At 34.3% G+C, this 12,433-nt stretch overlaps 1 protein-coding gene across 35 annotated transcripts in view; it reads left to right on the plus strand.

Moving 5' to 3' along the window:
• The window catches only part of Sox5 (SRY-box transcription factor 5), a 973,116-nt gene that overhangs the window by 527,012 nt on the left and 433,671 nt on the right, over window positions 1-12,433 (plus strand). The gene's annotated exons all lie outside the window — the stretch shown is intronic.

Consider the following 12,433-nt stretch of genomic DNA (forward strand, 5'->3'; position numbering starts at 1 on the left):
ACTTATTCCAGTTTATTTATCCTTAATTGTTACTTTGGAAGAGTTACCATTAACCCATGGCTCCAGTGTTAAATTGATGTTATCTCCAGTCAACTCAGGCATGAACCAGGTTGCAGGCACAGCAAGAAGAATGAGCAACAAAGGAGTTGTTACCACAATGGGGCAACTGTAGAAATGGGCCAAAGCTGTCAGTATCTCTTTCTACTCTACAAAACAGAAGTTGTTAGAAAAAAATAGAAAATCCTCTCCCTATGGACCCATGTCCTACTGGGCAGAGGTCAAATATTAACAAGCTTTTCTTGACTTTGAAAATCTTGACAAATATGCTGAATGATGATAAAATTGTTTTTATACATAGGTGTTATTGAAAAGTTTGATAAGTTGTTTCATTGAGAGGAAAATATGAAGATTATTATACTATTTCTGCAATTGTAAACTGAATCCAAAGCTTAGACTAGCTTTGGATGTTTGGAGGAAGAAAACACCATGTAACAGAGGCCCTAGGGAAGGGAGATTGGAAGATGCATTCTTTAGAAGAATACCTGACTCATGAAATAACTACAATAAGAAATCTCTACTTTGTTCATTATTCCTTCTTTAGTTTTTCGAAATTTGTATCATAATATAGACATTTTCTGGGTGAAATATTTGCAGAAGTTATGGATAAATGAGCTCTCAGTACCATTTTGACTAAAGAAAGATTTAAAACTTTTTAAAAATAGCTCTAGTTTATACAATTTTCTTTTTCTTTTCTTTCTTTTTTGTATTACTGGGGATTGAACCCAGAGTCTCCACTCTGAGCTACATAGCCTCCCTTTTTTAAGTAGCTAAACTGCCCAGAGTGGGTTTGTACTTGGATCTTCCTGCCTTAGTCTCCTAGAGTGCTGGGATTACAGGCATGTGCCACCATGGCTGGTTGTAAAAATTCTTTGTTACCATAGACCATTGGCAAGCTTCTATCTCTTTGACTTTCACAAAATAAGTTAAGTTCCAAGATGGAAGCTTTAGAGATGTTGTGATCTTTTAAATCTTTTCCTGTGAAAACCTGCTGCAAACCAAACACCCTCACATTCTGAAATTAAATGTATATTTGTAAAATTATCCTCTATATTTCAAGTAATTTGTACATTCCAGGAATTTCTTCAATGACATTCATATTTGATCTAGATCGAGTCTTTTCATTTTATGGATTTTAATATAGGGATGCAGAGAAGTTGTGATTCCTTTAATATCAAGTCAGTAGTGAATGGCAGCCTAAGAATAAGGAAGGCTCTGATTGCTACCTAGTGTTGAGCTCTTTCAACTCCAAACCCAATTCTATTTATTTACAGCTGCATTATAAACCACTCCAAAATTTAAAACAACTTTTTGTCATCCTGATATTTGATTGGATTTAGTAGACCATTCTCACTTGGAGTGTCCCATGTAGTAGCAAGAGCTGAGTCATCCAAATTCTTGACTGGATTGGGTATATAAGATGGCTTCTTATCTGTGTCTGATATTTCAGCTGAAATGGCTGGAACACCTTGGAGTGAGCTTGTTATCTTTGTCCCTGTATGTAGCTCTGCACCTGCCTATCACTTATAAAAAATGTGGCAATCTATTACGTGGTACAATAGCTGGTTTCTTCCAGTGGAGCATTTCAAAGGACCCAGTGGAAGATGCAAGATTTTTTACGACCTAGCCTGATAAACATGCAGTATCATTTCTACTACATTCTGCTGGTCAAAAACTGAGCCATAAGTCCAGCCCTTCACCTTAAAGGTAGGTTAGTTTACATTGGAATTAGTACTTGAGAGCGTGGTTCCTTGGGAAGCTATTGTTGGAGACTAGCTATTGGCCACTGTGTTAAGTGGAAACCATATGTTAATTTTGAGAGAAAAAAATCTTTAATAACATAATGTACTTGCAAGTTATTAAAATGTTAACATTTAAGTTATACATTTGAAAATGATGTATTTGAAAAGAGTTCATTTTCCACTACTAATTTTTCAAATAATACTAAAATAGTCATAGAACCTTAAAGAAATAATCTTAAGAAATTAAGAGCTTAGATTTTTTTTTCTACTTTGAGCCAGATCTTAAAAATATACGGGCAACTTTAATCCAAGCTCTGCATCTAGAATGTCCAGCCATCCCTCCTGGTAATTGAATTCTGCTGACTGACATAATTAGGCCCTATCTGTTAAACCTGTTGTGTCAAAATCTTCTTGAAGTGTCTTCATTTACATGTTTTGAACATTGCAGAAACAATCATAATAGTCAGTTCTGTCAGGACCATTGTAGAATGCTTTCATTCTCTGATTGACAGTGATAATAATTGATATGATGGGTCCTTTATATTACAGTAGTTGTTTATTTGGCATAATAGTCTACAAAATGCACACCTAAAATCTTTAAAATGTTTTGGTAAAAGTAGCTTCATCCATTTTTCATCCATTCTTTACTCCTGTCATCTCAAATGGTTTGGATCAAACTGTCCTTAAATTAGTAGACTGGAAAAAGAGCAATCTAAGTCTTTTATTTCAGGTATTTTCTGGTCTTTATAGTCATTTCTCTCTATAATCATTTCAGGTTTACTGAGTGGCAGCTATACTTAAAAATATGAAAAGGGTTTATACCACAGAAGACACACTTTATCTGTCAGCCCATTCCTTCAATTTAATTAGGAAGCCTTTGCTACACCATTTAAGAAATAAGGAATCTGATGCACTGTTAAATAATTTAGACATATACAATAGTAAGGACTTCAGTACTCCTTAATTTTATTGCCTCTGTCTCTTCAGGTAAGATATTAATACTGATCAATTAAGATGCATTTAAAGTTGAGAAAGACTGATTTACAGATCTCTCCCTGATTTTTATTATTTGAATCAGCTATGATATAAAGGAAAAGGATGACATTTTACTGATAAAGGTGGTATTAGAAAATATGCACAGGGAATCAGGCTAATATTTAGTTCCAGGTTTAGGCAGATTTACTTCCTCAGTCATGGAAGAAGTGGACAGGGGTAGACCTTCTCTCCCTGGGATAGATAAAAACCAGAACTTGTAATCCCTGCAAACATCCAGCTCTGCAGAGGAAGGAAAAACAAACGAGAGACAGAGACTTAGCAACTTTATCTTCCATTTCTCCTTACACACGTACCGAAAGAAAACAAAATGTACAGCGCCTCCCTTACAAAGCAGTAAAGGCACAAAAGAAACCAGGGCTTTCTGATGAAAGGGATTGACTCTAAGGGTAAGGACAAGAAACTCATTTGGCCACTAATATTTCCCAGATTTTTGTTTTCCTATCATTATAGATAGAATATGAAAAGAATTATCTTAAACATTTTTTTCTAAGGCAGTCTTCTATTTTAATATTCTGTCTGTTTTACTATCCTGATGAAAGTAATTGTATTTTCTTTATGTACCTAAGAGGGACCAGAGTGCTCTGACAAGAGCTTTCCTCACTGGGTCCGGATAATAATTTTTGCTCAATGATATCACAACACAAGCCTTTGACATCAGTGGCCCACTGAAATGACCACTTTATAACCTCACCAATGGAGTAAATCCAAAATGGTTTCTGTGAAGAACATAGTCCTGAGAGAGATAGTGAGTTGAAACATTTCACTTCTGGAGATTTTCTTTTTCCTCTCTATATTTTAGTCTATAGGACAAATAATACTTTATAAATTTTCCAAGTCTTTGAAAAATGAAAAATATGCACATTTTTGCTTGTGTTTAACCTTTCTTTCTTCCTTCCTTCCTCCCTCCCTCTCTCCCCCTCCCTCCCCCTCCCCCTCCCCCCCTCTTCCTTTCTTCCTTCCTTTCCTTCTTTCTTCCTTTCTTCCTTCCTTCCTTTCTTTCTTTCTTTCTTTCTTTCCTTCCTTCCTTCCTTCTTTCTTTCTTTCTCCTTCCTCTTTTTTTTTTTTTTTTTAACCACAGATCAATCTCAGAACCTTACACTTGCAAGGCAAGTGCAGTGCCACTGAGCTAAATCCCTGGCTCAACCTCCTTCATTTTTAATAGGGTTTTCTAAATGATAGTTTCAAATTATGCTATTGATGATTGTAGTTGTATTGGTGACATGATTCATTCAGTGAACAAATAGTTATTGAATTCCTGTATGTGCCAGGTACTATTCTAGAGCACTTCTGTTATTTAATAATGGATTTTAAAGAAATCTAATGAGGAAAAGATGTACAAAGTAAAGAAGATGAGAAAGTTGAAGGCTTATTTCAGATTTCTTCCAGGAGTTGGCAGTTGATCAGAGTACTTAACGAACTGAAAGAATGCACCATGCAGATGTCCTAATTCTGGAACTGCATGCTACAGAGAGGGAACTGCAGATGTGAAGGCTCAGAGGGAGAAACATGGCCATCAGACAACTTGCATGCTATTGTTTCAACAACAACTGTGTTTTCAACATAAATTTGTTATTCAGTAGCAAGAAAAACAATATATTACTTACAAATGCTCTATTAATGCCTATGTGTCTTTTCCAATATTTACTTGATTAAAGATCAGTAAAGTTTCACTTCTTCCATAATTTCGAACAACTTCATTGAGGTATCTTTCACATACTTTAATACTCTTTTTTTTCAGTATGTAATTCAGTGATTTTTAAATTTATAGAACTGTTTAGCCAGTATCACAATTCAAATTTAGAATATTTCCATCATCCTCCAACAATTCTTCATGTCCATTTGCAGTTAGTGTCAGCTCACATCCATAGATCTAGGCAACCAAGTCTACTTTGTTTCTCTATGGATTTGTCTTTTGGACATATCATTTAGTTGAGATCATATAATAGATGGGTTTGGGGTTTGGATTCTTTTATGTAGTGTAAGGTTTTTGAGGTTACCCCAAGTTTTAGTGTGCATGAGCTATTTGTTACCTTCTATTGCCATTCCATTGTATGGCTAAATATTTTGTTTATCCTTTCACCTATTGATGAAAATGTTAAAATTTTTTGCCTACTATGAATAATGTTGCTATGACATTCACATTCAAGTCTTTGTGTAGACACGTTTTCTTCTTTTTGGCTGTATATCTGGGAGTAGAATTGCTGAGTTTTATGGTAAATTCATGTTTAAATGTTTAGGAAATTGTTTTCCAAAGTGGCGGCAGTATTTGCAATGGTATATATGCATGTACCATTTTTTCATTTAATATAATGATCATTATGGGTCCAAAGTGATTTTAATTGTGGTTTTAGTTTTCATTTCCCTATTGATTAATGTTTCTGCGCATCTTTTCACATGCACTTACACATTTCTTATATGTCTTTTTTGATGAAATATCTGTTCACATTTCTAGTGAATTTCTAGTTGGATGGTTTGTTTCCTTGACCTTTAAAAGTTATGTAGATATTTTGATACAAATCTATCAATCTCTGTCTCTCTTCCTTGCGCACCCTCAGTACTGGGGATTCTGGGGACCCATGCACCCCCACCCCAACTCCTTTTTCTGCAGTCTACATCTTTCCATGCTCATATTCCTACTGGTATCTTTTGAGGAACAAAAGTACTTTTGATAAAATGGCTTATTAACTTTTTTATGTGTCATGCTTTAAGGTCAGGGAGATATCTTTACCTAAATACTTCGGATTTAATTTTTATATTTACATCTATGAAGAGTTTTGAGTAATTTTGGGTTATATTGAGATACCAGGGTCTGAATTCATCTTTTAGCTTTTGTATATATAATTGTTCTAGCACTATTTTTCTATTTTTTCTAAATTATAAAATTTACTACTGGAGTCATCTAAGGTTAGCCTTAATTTTGTGGAAAGTCTTAAATTATGAATTAAATTTTAAATTATGGATCAACTCAGATTTTTATTTCTTACTGTTTTTTCATAACTTGTGTCTTTTGGGGACACATTTTATGTCCATTTTGTATCAGTTGCTTAATTTGCCCACATTAAAATTTTCCTTTAGTGAGTTTCTAGTCCTTAAATTTCTGTAAAGTAAGCAGTGACTTTTCTCCTTTTGTTCTTGGTTTTGGTAATATGTGGTTTCTCACTGTTTTTCTTGGTCAACTAGCTGAAGGTTTGTCGATTTTATTGATCTTGTTTAACAGAACTGACTGAGCTTTCATTGATTTTTTTTCTCTCCATTCTCTGTTTTGCTGTTTTCTACTCTAATCTTTCCTACTTTTCGGCTGTTTGCTTTCAGTTAGTTTGCTATTATTTTCCTACTTTCTGCTGTGTAAAATTTAGTGATTCATTTGATATATTTATAATTTTCTATTGTAAGTACTTAAAGCTGGATTTTTCTATAATCACTGCTTCAGTCATATCACATTTTTTTGTTTTGTTTCCATTTAACTCATACTATCTTCTAAATTTCTTTGTGATCTTTCTGTGTGACCTATGGGTTAATTAGAAATGTGTTTAATTTCCTAATATTGGTTGATTTCCTACTTGTCCCTTTGTTGTTGACATCTGATTCATACAGTCTATGCCTGGTAAAAAAAAAATTTGGGAGAAAGAGCAAAACTGTATTCGGTTTTTTCGTATCAACTTACATATTTTTCCTTTCTGCTGCTTTTCATTTGTTTCTGTGGATTGAAGTTGTTATTACCTATCTATCTGCTTTAATAGTCTGGCTCCATTATACCTATTTTACACTCCACCTCTTTTTTGTGATATATACTCAATATTTATAAAATATATCATACATAATAAATTATAAAACATGATACATTAATATGCAATGTATGTATGATACAGATACACACATATGACATCCTTATTTGTTTTCTGACAAATGATACAGTTTTATAATTGTTGTGCTAAGAAATAACATTTTATAAGTGTTAAGGGATGATATGAAAAAATATATGACACTATCTTTGAATTGTCATTGTATTTATTTCTTTATATGGAATCAAGTTACCATCTGGTGTTTTTTTATTCTCAACCAAAAGGTCTTTCCTTAATTTTTTTTATAAAGAAAGAATACAAACAGTCTGTCATTCTTTTTTCATCTATAAATAACTATTTCTCCTTCATTTTTGAAGGTTAGCTTAGCTGGATATGAAATTATTGATTAATAGTTATTTTCTTTCCCAGGACTTTGATTATAGGATAATAGAATGATTACTTTATGCAGTTATCCTTATTAAGGCTAAAAGGCTCTTTTGTTGATATATTTAAGTTTTGTTGCCTTGAAGCTTTATAAAAATTATATATATATACTTGGCATATACAATGTGATATTTTATATATATAATGAAATTATTACCACAATGAAACTATTAACGTACCTATAATATCACAGTTACTTGTTTTGTCATAAAATAATTAAAGTTTCATTGTCTTATCAAATATTCAGTACATACTACATCATTATTTACTGTCACTATATTCTACGTTAGGTCTTTATAACTTTCTCATTTTATGATTACAAAGCTATATGTATCCTTTGACCAACATCTTCCTAATTCTCTCTAACTCACCCTCTGATAACCACTCTTTTCTGCATCTATGTGTGCAAATTCTTTATATTCTACATGTAAGTGAGATAATCCAGGATGCAGTTGTTTTCTAAAACAGTAAGTGAAACCAAAGTCATGAAATGTGCACATAGTTTATTTACCTGTATAAGCATCCTATCACGCTGTCTTTGAACTTTATAGTTTCTGATGAGAATTATGTTAAACTTAATATGGTTCCCTTCAATATAGTGAATTATTTTTTCTCTACTATATTTCAATTTCCTCTTGATCTTTACTCTTTAATAGCTTGATGTTTATATCTCTAGATGTGATTCTCTTGTTTTCCATACTTCAAGTTTGTTGAGCTGCTTTGATATGTAATTAATGTTTTTTATTAAATTTCTGAATTTTGTTTATTATTACTTCAAATAATTTCTCTACCCTTTTTTTCCTCTTTTCTGAGACTCCATTTATGCATATGCCCTACTGGAAAGATTTGTCACAGGTTTCTGAGGCATTGTTCATATGCTCCTCTTGCCCTTCCGCCCTCCGTCCCTCCCTCCCTTCCTTCCTTCCTTCTTGCCTTGCTTCCTTTCTTCCCTTCTTTCCTTTCTTTTTGCCTTTTTCTTTCCTTCATTTCGCTCTCTCTCCCTCTGTCCCTCCTTCTCCTTCCCTCTCTCTTCTCTCATCACTCCCTTCTTCCCTCTTTTCTTCCCTACATTACTATCTTCCTTCCTTTTTTCCCTTCTTACTGGAAATTAAACCCAGGACCTTTGCAACAAGCTACATCACCAGCTCTTTTTTATTTTGGGACAAAAATCTCTCTAAATTGAAGATAAAGTCTAAAGGAGTTGGGGAAGTGGAAAGGGTAGGGGGAAGGAAAGAAGGGAAAAGAAAAAAATATGAGAAAAAGAAAAAATGGAAACAAAGTATAAATAGTGAAGCATGGAGGGGGTGAAGGGAGGGCAGGGGAATGGGAAAAAAATAAGAACTAAAATACATCGTGTAAAAGTACAAGACCCCAACGATGAATGTAACATTCTATACCTAAAATGTACCAATAAACTTAATGAAAAAAAAATCTCTCTAAATTGCTAAGTCACTGGGGGCTGGAACCACCACACATGATTGTATTACTTCATCCTTTTTCTCTCTTCACGTTTCTTCTAAAGATTGGAAAATATCTATTAATTTATTTTAGATATTTTTCTGGAGACTGAAATCTCTTGAGCCTTCCAAGTAAAATTTTCAATTTTATATTTTAGCAGCTCTAGAATTTTTTAAATTAATTTTAATCTTTTGATTGAAATTATATATTTGATGAACTATGGTTGTCCCATCTTTCTTCATTTTGGGCTTGTGGGTTTATTGTTGCTGCTGTTGTTTGAGACAAAGTCTCACTATGTAGTTCAAGCTGGTCTTGAACTCATTATGTAGCCCAGAATGGCCTCAAACTCACACAATCCTCCTGCCTCAGCCTCTCAAGTACAGGCATGTGCCACCATGCCCAGCTTATCTTTTTTTTTGGTACTGGGAATCGAACTCAGGGCCTTGTGCTTGGAAGGCAGGTGACAGCACCACTGAGCTAAATCCCTGGCCCCCCAGCTCTTCATTTTTAAAACAGTTTCTTTTACTCATTTGAACATAATTGTAATTAGCCATTACAACATTTTAGCCTGCCAATTCCAACATCTGATGATCCTCAGAGATGGTTTTGATTAAATTCTTTTTTTGTTTGTGTATGTGTAAGGGCCATGTTTTCCTGTTTTTCTGCGTGCCTCTTTCTAGCTATCCCTATAAAGTTTCTGGTTGTAGTTCATTCTGTAGCTTTTCCCTATCAGATTTGTAACCTCACATCAGCTGTGATACTGGCTTTTTTTGATTACTAGGCACACAAAATTACTATTGTTTCTGACAATACCTCAGGACATAGCCCTTTTCAAATTCTGCTCAGAATCTTTACTTCTCTGTCTCTAGAACATCTGTTGCACCTTATTGCTGCCATACTCTGTTATACATATAATACTGTAATAAAGATCTACTGTAAGAAAGATCTAGAGGGGATGGCTGGTAATGCAGGTGGAATATGCCCTGAAATAACATCACAAACTCTCATCTACTATTTGAACCTTAATAGTTTCTCTTGAATCAATATTGAGCTATATTTGTAAACTTTCATCAGTTTGTTGATCCTGAAATATCGTTCTATGACACTTTTATCTAGTTTTATTGTTTGTTTATATGTAGAAGATTTTCTGAGTTCCTCATGTGGCCATTCAAAAGAGGCTATGAATTTTGTAAGTCACATGACTTATTAGCTATTTGAAAGTGTACAATCCAGAGGCATAGTCATTTGTAATATTGTGCAACCATTACTTCTGCATATTTCCAAATACGGTTTTATCATCCCAAAAGAAAACTATCCTCATAAAAAAATCACTCCCTCTTTTTATATCCCTCCAGCCCCTCACAATCAAAAACCTGTTTTTGGTCCTATGAATTTGCCTATTCTTTGTATTTCATATAAATAAAATCACAGATTATGTGATCTTTTATATGTGGTTTCTTTCACTTGGGATATTGTCTTTGAGATTCATCCACAGGGTTGTATATATTAGTACTTCCTTCCTTTCTATAACTAAGGAGTAGTTCATTGATGTTATACCCCACATTTTGTTTAATTACTCATCCATTGATGGATATTTATGTTGTTGCCATTGACTGGCTATTATAAATAATGCTGCTATGAATGTTTACACATGTAAGTTCCTTTAGGTGTCTAATTTCAGCTCTTTTGGCTATGTACCTAAGAGTAAGCCATCTGGGTACTTCTCCTTTACCTTTCCAAGGAACTACCAAACTCTTTTCCATAGTGGTTCTACCATTTCACATTCTCAACAGCAGTCTACCATAGTTCCAATTTCTCCATATCCTCAAAAAAGAGAATTTTTAGTATGTTTTTGTTGTTATAGTCATACCTTTTTTTTTTTGGTACCAGGTATTGAACTTAGCTCCTTGCGCTTGCGCAGCAGGCGGCAAAACCACTGAGCTAAATCCCCAGCCCCTGTTATAGTCATATCTTATTGTGGTTTTGACTTAGTTTTCTCTACTAATTAATAGTATTGGGCATCATTTCCTTCTTCAAACTTAGACTGAGAATCATACAACAATCCAAAATTTGATTTTATGTCTCTGGATTTTTTTTTTGGTACTAGGATTTGAATCCAGGGCTATTGCATTGAGCTATACTGCCAGGTAGATTCATTCTGTCTTTCTCTCTCTCTCTTTCTTTCTTTCTTGACAGAGTCTTGCTAAGTTGCTATGTTGCTCAGGCTGACCTTGAACTTGCAATCCTCCTGCCTCAGCTTCCCAAAGCAATGGATGTCACTGGGATTTAACTTCAAGTTTTTTCAGTACAACAGTGTCTTCCATATGTTATATGATATAATTGAATTTTCCTTGCCTTTATTCAATATACCCAAACAGCTGATAATGCAGGCTTATAGTTATCGACATAACTCAGTTTAATAATGCAAATGAATTAAATAAACAAGTATTTCTCTATATTTATAGGTTTACATTCTATGATATGACGAGATATATCCTAAGGTGAAACATACTGAAAGAACTTTCTGGGTTAAGAGCTTCACATTGAACTTGATTCCATTGGGATGCTTTAACCCATTACTGAAAACATCCCCCTTGGTATCCAGAAGTGGATGGTTATTGTGTGAATAATGTGTAGCTATTATGAACAGAATGTTAACTTTAATGTTATCACCGTTCATTTAAGTGGGAATTCTAAAATAATGTTTGGTCCCTGGTCCCTCTTGGAACTGAACTAGTGTTCATTATTGTTCCTCTTTTTTTTTTTATTCTGAAGTTATTTTATTGGTACATTTTAGGTATACAGTATGTTCACATTTATCATTGGGTGCTTGTACCTGTACATGATGTATCTTGGTTCTTATTTTTTCCCCATTACCTGTGTGCCCTTTCCTATTTACATAGACTTCCTTTCCATTTTTTTTCTTTTCTCATAATTTTTCCTTTCCCTTTCCTTTCCCCTTCCCCTTCCATCACCCGTACCACTTTGGACCTTTATTCCTATTTTGAAATAATTAATTATTCATTTTAATCATTTTAACCTTTATTTACACTTTCAGTTTCTCACACTAGAGAAATACTTGGTATTTACACATGTGTGTCCTATTTATTTCACTCAAGATTATGGCCTCGATATGCATCCATTTAGCTATAAATGACTCTATTTTCTCATTCTTTATGGCTGAGTAGTACTCCATTTTATAAAGAAACTACATCTTCTTTATCCAGTTTCCAGTTGATGGGCACTTGGGCTGTTTCCAAGTTTTAGCTATTACAAACTGTGCTGCTATAAACATGGTGGACATATATCACTGTGGTATGATTCTTTTAATTCTTTTGGGAAGATACCCAGCAGGGGAGTAGCTGGGTCAAATGGGACCTCTAGTCCTAGTTCTGTGAGGTATCTCCATACTGACTTCCACAGTGGTTGCACCAGTCTGCACTCCCACCAGCAGTGGAGAAGGGTTCCTTTCTCCCCACATCCCTGCCAGCATTTGTTATTTGTTGATTTCTTGATAGCAGCCATTCTTTGTGGGGTGAGGTGGAATCTGTGTTGTTTTTATCTGCATCTCTCGAATGACCAGTGAAATTCCAACAATATACTTCACAAAACTAGAGAAAACAATCCAAAAATTCATCTGGAACCAGAAGAGACCTAGAAATAGCTAAAGCAATTCTAAGCAACAGAGACATGGAAGGGGGTATCACAATGTCCAACTTGAAACTATATTACAAAGCTACTGTGATAAAACAGCATGGTACTGGCAAAAGAACAGACCTGAGGATCAGTGGAATTGATTAGAAGATGCAGAAACAACTCCAGAAATACTCAGTCACCTCATCTTTGACAAAGGAGCCCACCACCCTCATTGGAGGAAAGATAGCCTATTTAATA

The sequence above is a fragment of the Heterocephalus glaber genome, unplaced genomic scaffold (genome assembly GCF_053883595.1).
Source record: "Heterocephalus glaber isolate CG9 unplaced genomic scaffold, H.glaber_assembly_v1.0 deba00001444, whole genome shotgun sequence".
In the NCBI taxonomy this organism is placed as follows: domain Eukaryota; kingdom Metazoa; phylum Chordata; class Mammalia; order Rodentia; family Bathyergidae; genus Heterocephalus; species Heterocephalus glaber.